The sequence below is a fragment of the Polypterus senegalus genome, chromosome 7, assembly GCF_016835505.1.
Source record: "Polypterus senegalus isolate Bchr_013 chromosome 7, ASM1683550v1, whole genome shotgun sequence".
Lineage (NCBI taxonomy): Eukaryota > Metazoa > Chordata > Cladistia > Polypteriformes > Polypteridae > Polypterus > Polypterus senegalus.
Window position 1 is genome coordinate 106,791,691 of NC_053160.1, and position 14,497 is coordinate 106,806,187.

The following is a 14,497-nucleotide window of genomic DNA, read 5'->3' on the forward strand; positions in this document are numbered from 1 at the left end:
TAACGGCATCTGCTGACTCCATTCATTTTTTAACTCATTCGTATAGGAAGACATTAAACAGACCTGACATTCTGCCCCTGCTTTCAGTTTACCCCCTCTATCTGTCCAGGTATTCAGGGTTTGCATTTTGATCACAATTTATGTTATTTGTTAAATATTTTTTTGTAGTATTACATGTTGTATTTTAACCTGAATTATTGTCTTTTATTCTATTTGAATGTTTTGTATATCTTGTATTTATCTTTATTTAGTGAAGATATAATTTGTAGCCAATGTTATATTGGTCCTGTTCTTTCTGAATTTTGAGCAGGGTGCTATATAAATAAATTGTGTTCTTATTAGTATTTTTATTTGTTTTCTTCTGATGGCACATTGTTTACAATAATAAATTACAAAAACTAGAGCAGTTCTATATAAGGCAATTAATACAGTATATAGTATAATTCAGTGTAGAATATGTATTGACGTTTTCTTCACATACATGTTCAAAAATATTAGATAGGCTTAAATGTTTATTCTAAATTGGTTTAGAACAATATTGCACACATGCATAGTACATAATTTTATTTGTGTGTGTCCACAGTGTATGAGAACAGGCTGGCTGTGTGGCTGCAGAAGGGCAGCTGACTGGAGAACAGGGGTTCTGGTTTTTGTGGCTGCAGAGATCAGCAGGGCCTCCAGGAGGACTCAGCATGAAAAACTGTTGGAATTCATCAGAAAGGGCCATGGAGCAGATGATAATTTGTTGGTAACTTAGTTCAGATAACAAGAAAACTTTGTTATTGTAATCTGTAGCAAAGAGCTATGATGATTTTATAGCACCAAACTCTTGTATTTGCTTGTCCAACAGGCAAGGTATCTGAAAAAGTGTCATCCAAATGGTTTAAAAATTATGAAGATCCTAAAGGTCACTGGGTTATGTCCTTTACACAGTAGAAGATGAGGAGCTGACAGATGGCCTCTACAACTACCTGATGAAGTGCTGTCAAGAGCTGTAGGCACTTTTGAAAAGATCGACAGAGTTCACATAATTCTGGATGTGCTGATGCCAGAGACTCATTTGGCTTCAGTGAATCTCTAAGTACAGAAAGTGTCTGTGTGAGTAAGAAGCAGAAGGTCTGTTCATTGATGGACCACTAGTCAGTGATGGGGAACAGACAGACCTTTCTTTTTATTTTCAGCACCATTATTCTGTTAATCAGAATACCATTTTACTTGTAGTGAATTTAGACAAGAATATAAACTAAATACATATAAATGTAAATACATTTTTAAAGTGAAATTTAAAATATGCATTAGTTCACTTTTAGTATTGGTAAAAGTATTTTTTTTTTTAAGTTAGCAAAGAGTTTGACATACTTGTGCTTCAGCTGTTGCAATACGAGGATAGACAGCATCACTAAGGCATTTCAACTTGGGATTCCATCTCAACCCTTCCTCAAATAAACATGTCACTTGCTTTGTTTGTCTTTGGCCTTTTTTATTTCTGAATGTGTTAAACTGAAATGTGTTTTTTATTTCTGAGTGTTAAACTGACTGTGCATAACAGATTTGTGTATATTTGACTTAACTATTGATGTAAATAATAAAGGACACTTTGTTGATTAAGTTCTGTATATTTGAAATTATCTGTGTATCTGTTTTAGCCAGTTCATGCCATCTGCATTTTTTCTTTAATTTTTATAACTGCATTGTACAGTTTTATTACTTTTTTGAACATTACAAGTAAACATGTCTATCCCCATGTTTCCGATGGGAGTGTTAGCTCCTTAGAAATATGTTCTTTTATATTGAGGACGTTTTAATAAACCTATATTTAAATAATTATAAATAATAACGGCGATATCAATCTTTTCAGCGATAGGTGGCGACAAAGTCACAGAAAAGGCAGAATATACTTAGCTTGTTTAATGCGGCTTACGTTGCTGTACAGACAGGAGAAACAGGCAAGCTTCATTTCATTGAGGATTTCTCTTGGGGACACGGTCATGTAGAAACTGCTTTTTTTCTCACAACAGAGGTGGATTTTGGACCAATATCTTTCGTCCACACAGTTTCTCAAAGTTGGCAAGGCTCCAGCTTCTTTTATATTGTTTCTACACGTCCCAGGCTCCCATTACAATTCCAAACAAGGCAGACAATTTCGTGCTGAACATCAAACAGTAGGTTCAAATAACGCTCAGTCCTTTTTAGTGCTTACAACACAGCCTTCCAGCTGTCCCTGTCTGTCTTTATGCTTTGCTTGGGCCAGCAATTCTGAATGCTGACACTCTATGCTAAATCTGGCTCAGCTCTGCATGGCATGTTACACAGAAAAAGAATGAAAAATACATTTAAAAAGAGTTAAAACAGATGCAGTGACACAATTTTTAATATTATAACAAACCACCCTTTGTCATTGGATCTGTGACAAAACAATCCCTGAGGATTTTATTCACAAAGCAAAAGGTACTCATTTCCCCTTCACAATGTAAACAGCTCCTCAAGAATGCTTGTAAAGACGTGGGGTGTAGTGCTGATCTAGCCCCCGCTTCACTCTTCTAATATGGAAATGTAAGTAAATATTTGTAATGGTAAAAATGATAATAATAATAATTAACAGTACAATTAGATGAACAAGTACATTTAAAATAGTGTTACTAGATGGTGACCACTTAGTGAAAAAATCCCATCAGTGATGTGTAGATATCTCTCCAATTTCTTCTGCAGAGGTAATTACTTTCGTTTCATCAGTTTTCAATCTTACTAGTAGGTCCCTTGCTTTTTGTAATGTTACATTAAAAAGATGTTCATATTGTTTAGCATGCTTTAAAATCGCTTTATATTTAGGTAGTTCTATTTCATAGGCAAATTGTAAATGCAGGAATGGGTTAGCTTCTGCTTCCCAATGTATATTCTCCCATTTAGTTAACGTTCTTCCATAATAGTCATCTTGTATAGTACTAACATTGGTGTGACAGGATACCCCTGGGCCCTTGTAGTGGGTACCATCACTCCAAGTGATGTTATTTATTGTCACTGCACATGCAGAAGTGGTATCAGTTTGAAACACTTCAGTGGAATTTACTGCTATTTGGTGCCAATAACGGTCTCCAGCTAAAGTATGCAAACAGGGGTGTGGCAATGTACCCACCCTTTGACATACGAACCCTTCTTGCCAGTTATAACAAAAGGCAGGTTCAGCAGTATTATTATTCAGATCTATCCATTGTCTATCTACTATGGGTGCCCACCATGTTCCTCCTATTAAAACAGGCAAAACATGAAACGGACACCATACGTTGTCCTCTTCAGCAGTGGTTGCTGCCTGAAATACAGCTTGGCATATTGATTCCTCACACATGAAGGACTTTGGCTGCAACCACCAGTCTAATGGCAATTTTAATTCTTTTCTCTAATGTTGGGGGTCTTTGAATTAGTGATGGGTCGTTCTTGAACGATTTGTTCATTTTGAACTAATCTTTAATGTGACTCTGGAAGAACGAGTGATTCGTTCAGTCGCACATGCGCATTTGCGCAAATTCCTATAGTTTCTGTATTGGAATTGATTCACCTGTTTCGAATCTTTGGGTTTTTCGAGTCGTTCGTTCATCACGTGACAGCCCCATAAGCTTAAACAACTCAGTCTGAGCCAGAAACAGAATTGATTAGTTCATCTCTCGAGTCTTCGGGTTCGAGTCGTTCATTCATCACGTGACAGCCCCATAAGCTTAACCTATGCTGTCTGAGCTGGAAAGAGAATTGAACGAAATGACTCGAAAAATGATTTGTTCATTTTGCTGAACGAGACTCAAAGGTCCGAGTCGGTAAAATGATCCGAACTTCCCATCACTACTTTGAATCCCCAATCTGTCTTAAAATTTAAATACTGCAGTATAGCAATAATCTGTTTTAAATAGTAAGCTGATTCTTCTCTATGGCCCATTGGCTTTGCAAACCAGTCCATAAGGACTCATTTAACCACCCATGGTGAGTTCCATAATAGCAATTCCTGTATATGCCTGTCTGCCAACTCTGGCCCCCAATGAGTCAAAGTTTGCAAACTATTGGCTTGTTTCATACCAATAGATGATATTTTGTTATATATTGTTGCTATGTCAGCAGTATTAAGAGACCCTAAACCTAAACCTCCTACTCCTAAACCAGTTCCTATAGCTCCCCACATGTCTCGCTTTGGCCTTCGTTTTATTTCTACCTTATGAGAATGGAGCCGTTGATGTCTTGTCTCGTAACTGCCAGGTACAGTTCTTGGTAAGTGTGAAGTTCAAGGTCACATACTTTTCCGTTCCTGGCATATCAGCAGCCCAAAAGACTTTATTACAGGGGGTGCATCGACTCCATCCGGTCCATAAACCATCTATCCCGATTATTCCACACGTGAGGATAATCAGTGTAAGGGAAAGCAGAGGGGCAACGGAGAGCCCATTAAAAGAACCATTCTAGTGTCTCCTGGTCCTGCAGCTATTATTTCTCCTGCCCTAGGCTTTTGCCATGGAGTTAAAACCCATACCTTCCCTCCAATTTCTCCTTTAAACTGTTCAATACTGACTAAAACAGGTGACTTTTTTATGTGCAATTTACATATGGCCTGTCCTTCAGCTATGTGTATGTCTTTGCTGCCTTGATTTTCCAATACTAAAAACCATTCATTTAAACAGATATCTAATGTCTCTGTTAAACATGCATCTATTACAAGCGTTTCAACATATATTCTAACCTCCCATTCCTTTGGCCACTGACCTGTTATTCCCAAGCTTAGTCTTTCTGAGGAGTTTAACTTAATTATAAATGATTTAGGTGCCCTAACCAACAACCCTGTGGGAGTTAATTCATTGTTTGCCAGTGGACTAATTGTTGTCAGGCGGAGGGCACACACAGGTGGCTCTCTTCCGACATTTTGATGTCTCATAAAAGGTGTGAACCCAGCCAACGGACGATTATTGAGATTAAATAAGGCTTGCTTTAAAACTGTAGTCCAGCCTTTAAGATGATTGTGCCCAGTTAGTTTTTTAACTTGTTCTTTCAAAAGGCCATTCATTCTCTCAATAAGTCCTGCTGCCTGTGGGTGATAAGTGATATGCAGAGTCCACTGAATGCCAGCTCCTTGAGCCCACTCTTGTACATCTCTCCCAGCAAAGTGGCTTCCTTGATCACTTTGGATTTCTTCAGGCACTCCATATGCTTGGATTAAATGGCTCAGTCCATTAAGTGTTGCTTTCTGGTCAGCTCTTGTTGATGGATAAGCTTGTAACAGTCTAGAATAAGTATCTACTGCAGTTATAGCATAGAGTAGTTTATTTTCTCGTGGCAGTGGCCCAATGTAATCCACTTGCCAAATATGTCCTGGTCCCATTCCTCTCTTTAGTTTACCAGTTGCCTTCTTCTGTAGGGGCCATTGTTTTACTTCTGTACATGTGGAGCAATTAGTCACTATTTGTTTAACAATATCAGTAGTGACTGGTATAAATCGCTGATGACACCATTGATATGTTTTTTCTGCTGCCATGTGTCCTGAAGTTTCATGAGCCCACCTTGCTAATGATATTAAGGAAGGCTCGATTACATTGACTTCAGCATATTTAAACAGGTCATCATTCTCTGTATAGGCTTCTTCCAGGTTGATTTATCGAACAGCAGCTATTATATCAGCTTGTTGGTTATAAATTCTCTCAAGGGATATCAGTGGGGCATGGGCATCTACATGACCAATTAGAGTCTCCGCTCTCGTGCCCATTGTCCAAAGCTGCTCCCACAGTTCTGTGCCACCCCAGAGTTCTCTCCCATGAATAGTCCAAGCAGCCCTTCTCCACATTGTGATCCACACTGTCAGTCCTTGAAAAACTGCCCAGTAAATGATTAGCAGGACGTACGGGCGTCGGTCTCCTGCATGAATGAGCCGTACCTCCCCGCCTACAGGAGACTTTCCATCTCCTCAATATGTTGGTCGGGGTGTGCGCCACTCTTGCGGAAAGTTAAAAAAGCGGTTTGGTTTTTGTTCGGAGTGTTTCTTTTCCTCCTCACTAGGCGGTGCGGTTGGAGTGATTCTGTCCTCGCCTGTTGTAGACTTTCTCAGAGCTTGCCATCTCCGAAAATGTTCCCCTGTTGGTTTTCCATCGATATCCATTCTATTTATTCCTGCTTGTATCAAATCACGCATCATCTTTGTATGGCTTGTTCTTTCTACTGTATGTCCTGCTATGGCTCTGACTGGTCTCTGCCCAGCCGATACCGTCGCACCCAATTCATCTAACTGACCCAATAATGCAGCCACATCCCATACTGTCTGCTGATTAACTCCGGCGAGCATAGATAATAGAGCCCCTTTTAAATGATGCGGTGCATTTTTTATTAGATGGTTTCGCATTCCAGCAGTGAATGCTTCATTATCAGGGCCAGCAAATGCAACTCCTGGTGCAGCTTTATAAATAGCTGATTGCACACCCATTTCTCGCAGCTGCTGAATTGCTTCAGAAGCTGTGCGCCAAGATCTATCAATTTCTTCCACGTCTCTTGCGTCTGGATATGCGTGTTTCACAGCATTTACGACCCATTCCACTATTGATATGATCACTTGATTCTGTCCCCCTCGTAACACATTTCTTAAATTTGGATTTGTGGTGATAGAGCCTAAATGTTTGATCTCTGTATCTGTCAATTGACAACTATCACCCCCTTCATTCCACATTCGTAATATCCACTGCATTAAGCTCTCGCCTGGTTTCTGTCTATATTGTTTACCAAGTTCCAGAAACTCTGCTTGTGTAAAATCGCGTACGGTTCGCGCTACCCTGTGCTGTCCACCGGGGTGCCCCTTGGCTTTATTTTGCACGACCGGTCTTGCATCTATAATTTACACTTGTCATTATTATATTTTAATGCATCTACGTCCTCATAGTCCTCCTCCTAGATATTTTCGTCACTATCCGAGTTATGTACACTGCCATCCCATGTTTCTGGGTTCCAATCGCCTTGCATTACGGCTCGTATTTTAAAAGAGGAAACAGGGTGTGTTTTGCCTTGTTTACGGCGCTTACTATGCACTAAATGGACAGCTAGTGTAGTTTATTTAGTCTCCCACTCGTTCACCCGAGACGTTGCATTTTCCATGCATTCTCGAGTAATAAGTTGCTTTTCTTGTAGGTTTTCTATTTCTTGTTTGAGTTCCCCACACTCTATAATCATATTCTGCAGTTTATGATCCAACTCATGTAATGCAGTTAATAAAAGCCAGCCGATTTCACCGGCAGCTTGTTGTTCCTTTTTTCCCCTGCATTCTAGCCTGAGTGCCAATATCGCCTGTTGGACATTTGAAGGATTAATATCTCCCTCTAACTCAGGCCACGCTATTGGGGCTGTATAAGTATTAAATAACTCAGCCACGGTTTTCCATGACAGTGCGCACGACCAACCAGGCAAGCAGCTGAGAACACCTCTTCCAGCATTTTTCGAAGCATATTTTTTAAAAATATTATTCATCATAAAATTATGATTTATTAATATTAATATTGGTTATTAATATAGCCACAATCCTGCCAACTACGGCAGAATGTTTCTGATGGGAGTGTTAGCTCCTTGGAAATATGTTCTTTTATATTGCGGCATTTTAATAAACCTATATTTAAATAATTATAAATAATAACAGCGATATCCCTCTTTTCAGCGATAGGCGGCGACAAAGTCACAGAAAAGGCAGAATATACTTAGCTTGTTTAATGCGGCTTACGTTGCTGTACAGACAGGAGAAACAGGCAAGCTTCATTTCACCGAGGATTTCTCTTTGGGACCCGGTCATGTAGAAACTGCTTTTTTTGTCACAACGGAGGTGGATTTTGGACCAATATCTTTCATCCACACAGTTTCTCAAAGTTGGCAAGGCTCCAGCTTCTTTTATATTGTTTCTACACGCCCCAGGCTCCCATTACAATTCCAAACAAGGCAGACAATTTCTGAACATCAAACAGTAGGTTCAAATAAAACTCAGTCTTTTTTACTGCTTACAACACAGCCTTCCAGCTGTCCCTGTCTGTCTTTATGCTTTGCTTGGGCCAGCAATTCTGAATGCTGACACTCTATGCTAAATCTGGCTCAGCTCTGCATGGCATGTTACACAGAAAAAGAATGAAAAATACATTTAAAAATGTTAAAACAGATGCAGTAACGCAACTCTTAATATTATAACAAACTTATTATAACACCCCATTACATATAATTTATATATAAAATATATAAGTGGGTGTGCTTCAGTATATTCCCCGATCAGTCTGTTTGTTAGAATGCACAAAGAAGATTAATTTTTCTTTCAGTTCAACTGACCCATCATTATTGTTAATTGTAAATATTTTTTGAAATTGTTGTACAATTTGTACTGAATAATTATTAATAAAATTTTGTTTTTGTAAGTGACAATACTGAGTAACTAGAATCAACACAAATGGCATGCTGGACTTGCCGGTAATCCCACAGGATAAAACAGCTTAGTCTACAACAATAAGGGTCTTACTTATCTTTATTTAGGAGTCACATTTTCAATAAAACTTGCATTGTCTTTAACTGAAAATGCAGCTTGTATATATAGGAACAAAATTAAAGGAAAAGGATTGTATACTCTTGATAAATGGAGAGTCAAAACTTTTGAACCTCGGTATTCTAAAACCATAACTCACAACTAGAACCTTGTTAATCTAAGGTCTAGACATTAAGTGTGTGTCAGTGTTTTTATATATATATATATATATATATATATATATATATATATATATATATATATACTAATAAAAGGCAAAGCCCTCACTGACTGACTGACTGGTGACTCACTCACTCACTCACTCACTAATTCTCCAACTTCCCGTGTAGGTAGAAGGCTGAAATTTGGCAGGCTCATTCCTTACAGCTTCCTTACAAAAGTTGGGAAGGTTTCATTTTGAAATTCTACGTGTAATGGTCATAAACTGGGATGTATTTTCATCCATATACTATAATAGACTGCAGCTCGATAGCCGTGGGAGGCGGGGTTTCGTATTAAAGCATTTAACCAATCACATTTCAGCCATCATTTGTTGCCAGGCAGAGAGGCTTTCACAATCCATTGTGCAGGCACTCTAGCACAGAATAAATGTTGATTAACCTGTTGCTTCAACCAATCAGACTTTGAGTTGGTGTTAGTAGGGGCCTCTAGCAGGCGTACGGCAACATCACAGTATTCAGACCCAATGATTGAATAGAAGCCGATATGAGGAACTCTACGAGGCCACTGAACGCACCGCAAACGCTCCGAGCAAAAGATCGTCGCGCACACTACGGCCAACTCCATGGCAGGATTCTGGTAAATATTATTTGCCAGATACAGACCAGATATCAAGACCACGAAAACCTGATGTTTGTCATGCTCCTCGAGCCCCAGAAGTTTCAGGAATACAAGAAAAATTTCACGCATGCAGCGTTCTCCAGTTTAACACAACAGCCACGGAGCGCTTTTTGATCTGTCTCGGCTAAAAACAGAACTGACTGTAATGTATGCCATGGATGATTTTGCAGGAAAATCCCACTGATCTCCATGACTTCCTTCATCAGAAAAATCTGAATGAGAGCATGGGGCAGCTGTTCACATTGGTATATTTGGTTGTGAGCATTCCCGTGTACACTGTTTCTGTCGAGCGGACATTTTCAGCCCTAATGCAAATTCAAACTTATATCAGAAATACCACAGGGCGGGTTTGCCTTTCAACATTAGCTTCAATAGCAATAGAAAGGGACGTTTTGATGGAACTGAAGCGCACGGATAATCCGTACGACAGAGTAATTGAACTGTTTTTGAGGAAAGAGAGGAGAATGGATTTTGTTTACAAATAATCCGAATTTTTGGTGAGTAAAATGTGGCGATTTTCCTAAATAATATTGCAAGTTTATGAGTTATTATTGATGTTTTTTTATGTGTTTCACGGCTGTGGCTGCAGTAGAAAGGAACTTGTTCACCCCTGGTTTTTCTGTTCAATAAAGGCATTTATTGTGGCTACAGGAGTTATCTTATATATATATATATATATATATATATATATATATATATATATATATATATATATATGTGACAGAAAAAATATTTCAGTGTATTCAATATATATATATCAGCGCTTCCCGATTCCTTGTACCCTCGTACCCCCTTGGTTTGAGAAGAAGTATGAAAAAATATAAGGTTAATGCAGGAAAAAAAGATTAACCAATTGAAGCTTTATGAACAATGGATACTTTATTCGCCATCAATAATTGTTTTGGTAAAGCCATACTCAGTGTAATCCTAATTCCATTTTCTAATTTTTTCGCGACTAGCCATGATTAAATGAACGGTAAAAAAGTAAGAGCGAAGCGAGGGTGACTTATTGAAGCAGGGAGGCGAGAGCTCAATAGCTTGCAGGCTCGATGTAGTGCGCGTCAAGTCGATCTAAAATGCGTGATCAGATTCGAAAAAATATATCTTTTCAAGTTCTATTTGGATACAAGTAGGTTCTATTTAGTCGACAGAAATATCTTTGTTAGGAATGTAAGTTGAATTTAGTCTTTAAATTTCTATGGTGAAGAAAAAATTATGCAATGACGACCACATTTAACTTACATTCCTACCAAACATATTTCTATCGACTAAATAAAAATTACTTGTATTTAAAATTTAAATAGAATTTGAACAGATTCGATAGTTCATAATACCCACGCAGCTCTAAGTGCATGTAAGAGCAGGAGTCATCCGTTTTAACAAGCACCGTATTACACTGATACGAAATAGCCTGCCCATTTAATTATTTAGGAATGGAAAGATAAAATAAGATTTTGTACAAATGTTTTTAATTTTTCTTCCTCGATTGATTCTGGCACCCCCAGCAACAGCTGCTTGCACCCCAACAGGTATATATATATATATATATATATATATATATACTAACAAAATACCCACACTACTGGAGAAGTAGTGTGTTAAAGAAGTAATGAAAAAGAAAAGGAAACATTTTGAAAATAACGTAACATGATTGTCAATGTAATTGTTTTGTCACTGTTATGAGTGGTGCTGTCATATATTAAATATATATATATGTACACACACGCGTGCGCGCACACACACATATATATATACATATATACATATACACATATACATATATACATATACACATATATATATAAACACACATACATCCACATATATACATACCTGTATATATATCTATACTAATAAAAGGCAAAGCCCTCACTCACTCACTGACTCATCACTAATTCTCCAACTTCCCGTGTGGGTGGAAGGCTGAAATTTGGCAGGTTCATTCCTTACAGCTTCCTTACAAAAGTTGGGCAGGTTTTATATCGAAATTCTACGCGTAATGGTCATAACTGGAAGCAGTTTTACTCCATTTACTGTAATGGGGATGAGCTTCAACGCCATGGGGGCGGAGTTTCGTGTGACATCATCACGCCTCCCACATAATCACGCAGTACATAGAAAACCAGGAAGACCTCAAAAAAGCGCTGAAGAAAACATGCATTATATAATTGAGAAGGCAGCGAAACAATAAGAAGTGAGCGAGTGACATATACAACCATGTTCATGAGTTCTGCTACTTCGGAAACAAAGCACGATGTAAACCTACACTTTAAATTCAGTTCATAGACAGGCTGCCGCTGGCGTTTGTAATTTAGTGCCTGCCCATATAAGGCCGTCCGTCAGCGGCAATCCAATAGCAAACTGCCACGGGTAAATATTCACGGGTGAAGGACTGTGCTTATGGAGAGGAAGATGAGATGGTCAGGGTGGTGTTTGACACAAACTCAGCGAAACTGCGAGAGAAAGTTTTAAGTGCCAGGACTAAGGTAACATTAAATACAGCCATGGACATAGCACGAGATGGCACCAGCACAGCTGGGAACCTTCGATGCATGTACACGAGTGGCTCACGTGAACTGGCGCAGTGCACAGATAAAAGCAACAGTTCCAAAGAGCTGAACAAAACCGAATTACACAATTGAAAAGGCAGCAAAAATATGAAGCGTCTGATACATACAAGCATATTCATAAATCCAACTACTGCGAAACAAAGCACACGTTGGAAAAAGTCAATGTCCGCTAAAGGAAGACAGTGTAAAAAACCCGTGCATGCAGTGTGTCAGGTCTCAGATAAAGAAGAAGGCGAGCTGTTTATTGATGCAGTAAGAAGCGAATCGATGAATGAAACCTGTCATCTTTACAGCGATTGACAAACACGGAATGTAACTTGAACACAACACATCCTACAAATACGAACCTGATTGAAAGAAATAATGATAATCAAATCCTTGATGACAGCAACACTCAGTAACACTCACAAAACAAATACTGTATATTGACAGTCATGTTACGTTATTTTTAAAATGTTCCCTTTTCTTTTCTAGCTTTTTAACACACTACTTCTCGCTGCGATCGCGGGTATATATATATGTATATATATATATCCCGATCTACATACTCGAATAATGGATACTTTATTAGCCATCAATGATTGTTTTGGTAAAGCCATACTCAGTGTATTCATTAGATGAGCGGTAAAAAGTAAGAGCGAGGGAGGATGACTTATTGAGGCATGCAGGCTGTAGTCTTGCGTCAACTCTATCTGAATTGCGATCACATTTGAAAAATATATCTTTTCAAGTTCTATTTAGTCCATATGTGTCAAACTCAAGGGCAGCGGGCCACATCCGCCCGGCGTGTAATTATATCCGCCCCGAGATCATTTTATATACTGTATTATTGTTATTAAAGCCGGGTATATGAAGCGCTGGTAACACAATAAACTACAGATCCCATAATGCAGCGCTTCAGCTGCCTTGCCGAACACTTACGCGTTAATCAAGTCTACCTTATGATGCTGCAAGTTATTGCGAAGCTAGCTCACACGATGCTGAAGAGAAAAGTTGATTCTGAAAATAGAGCCTTTAAAACCGATGGGAGGCTGAGTATATGTTTACTGAACCCGTGTGTCTCATTTGTGGAGCTAATGTGGCTGTAATTACAGAATTTAATCTAAGGCGGCACTATGAGACAAAACATCAGGGTAACCTGAATGCAATGCAGAAGATACAGAAAGCAGCATAATTAAATAAGAATCTGACACTTCAGCGGACGTTTTAACCCGTGCACAATCACAAAGTGATTTCAAGTGAAGCTGCTTTTATGGGAGACACAAATGCACCAGTGCACCTTGCCCCACTTTCCCTGTTGCCAAGTAATGTTAAACCAAGTCGTCACTACGGTGTTCCCAAATCGCACTTTGCTGATAAACTGGCGCACTGAGTTTTGCGGCTTTGGTGACTTTGAAGAACAAAAAGTCCGTCTACATGCGGCTCGAACCTTGTGCATGTTTGGTAGCACATATCTGTGTGAGAAGCTCTTCTCAGTGATAAAGACTAACAAAACAGCACACAGGAGTCGCCTCACTGATGAGCACCTGCAATCCATCCTGAGAATCTCCACAACACAGAACCTCACACCAAACAGAAACGAACCTGTGGCCAAAAAAAGATGCTAGGTGTCCAGCTTTAAAATGACATATGAGCAAAGACAACTGAATGATTTGATTTGTTATTGCTGAAAGGAACACATTTTATTTATATTTCCAGGTTTTGTTATGCAGCATGTTCATATTTGAATTTGTATAATTTTGACAGGATATATTTTTATGGAGAGCAAAATCTTTTGGGATATTTAAAATCTAAGTTTATTTTTTATATAAAATTACATAAGAGTAAAGAAATTTGAATGTTTGTTCTTTTAACGTTTACTTTATTTCTAACTTGTATAATTTAGACAGGATATATTTTTATGGAGAGCAAAATATTATAAGTTGTTTAAGGTTTGAGTTGATTTATTCACGAATAATATTCCTGTCTGTTTTACCATTCCTACCAAAGATATTTCTGTCGACTAAATAAAAATTCCTTCTATTTAAAATTTAAATAGAACTTGAACAAATCTGATAGTTCATAATATCCACGCAGACTTGCGTAAGAGCGGGAGTCATCCGTTTTAACAAGCAGCGTATTGCACTGATCTGAAATAGCTGTGTGTGTATATATGTAGATATGTATGTATATGTATATATATGTTTATATATGTGTGTGTGTATGTATGCATATATATATGTATTTGTGTGTATATATGTTTGTGTATGTATGTATGTGTGTATGTATTTATGTGTGTGTGTATATGTATGTGTATATATGTAAATATATATGTATGTATATATGTGTATATGTATAGATATGTATATATATATATGTTTATGTGTGTGTGTGTAAATATATATATATATATATATATATATATATATATATGATAGCAAACACTCATCACTCACAACAGTGACAAAACAATTACATTGACAATCATGTTACGTTATTTTCAAAATGTTTCCTTTTCTTTTCATTGCTTCTTTAACACACTACTTCTCCGCTGCGAAGCACGGTATTTTGCTAGTAAATATAT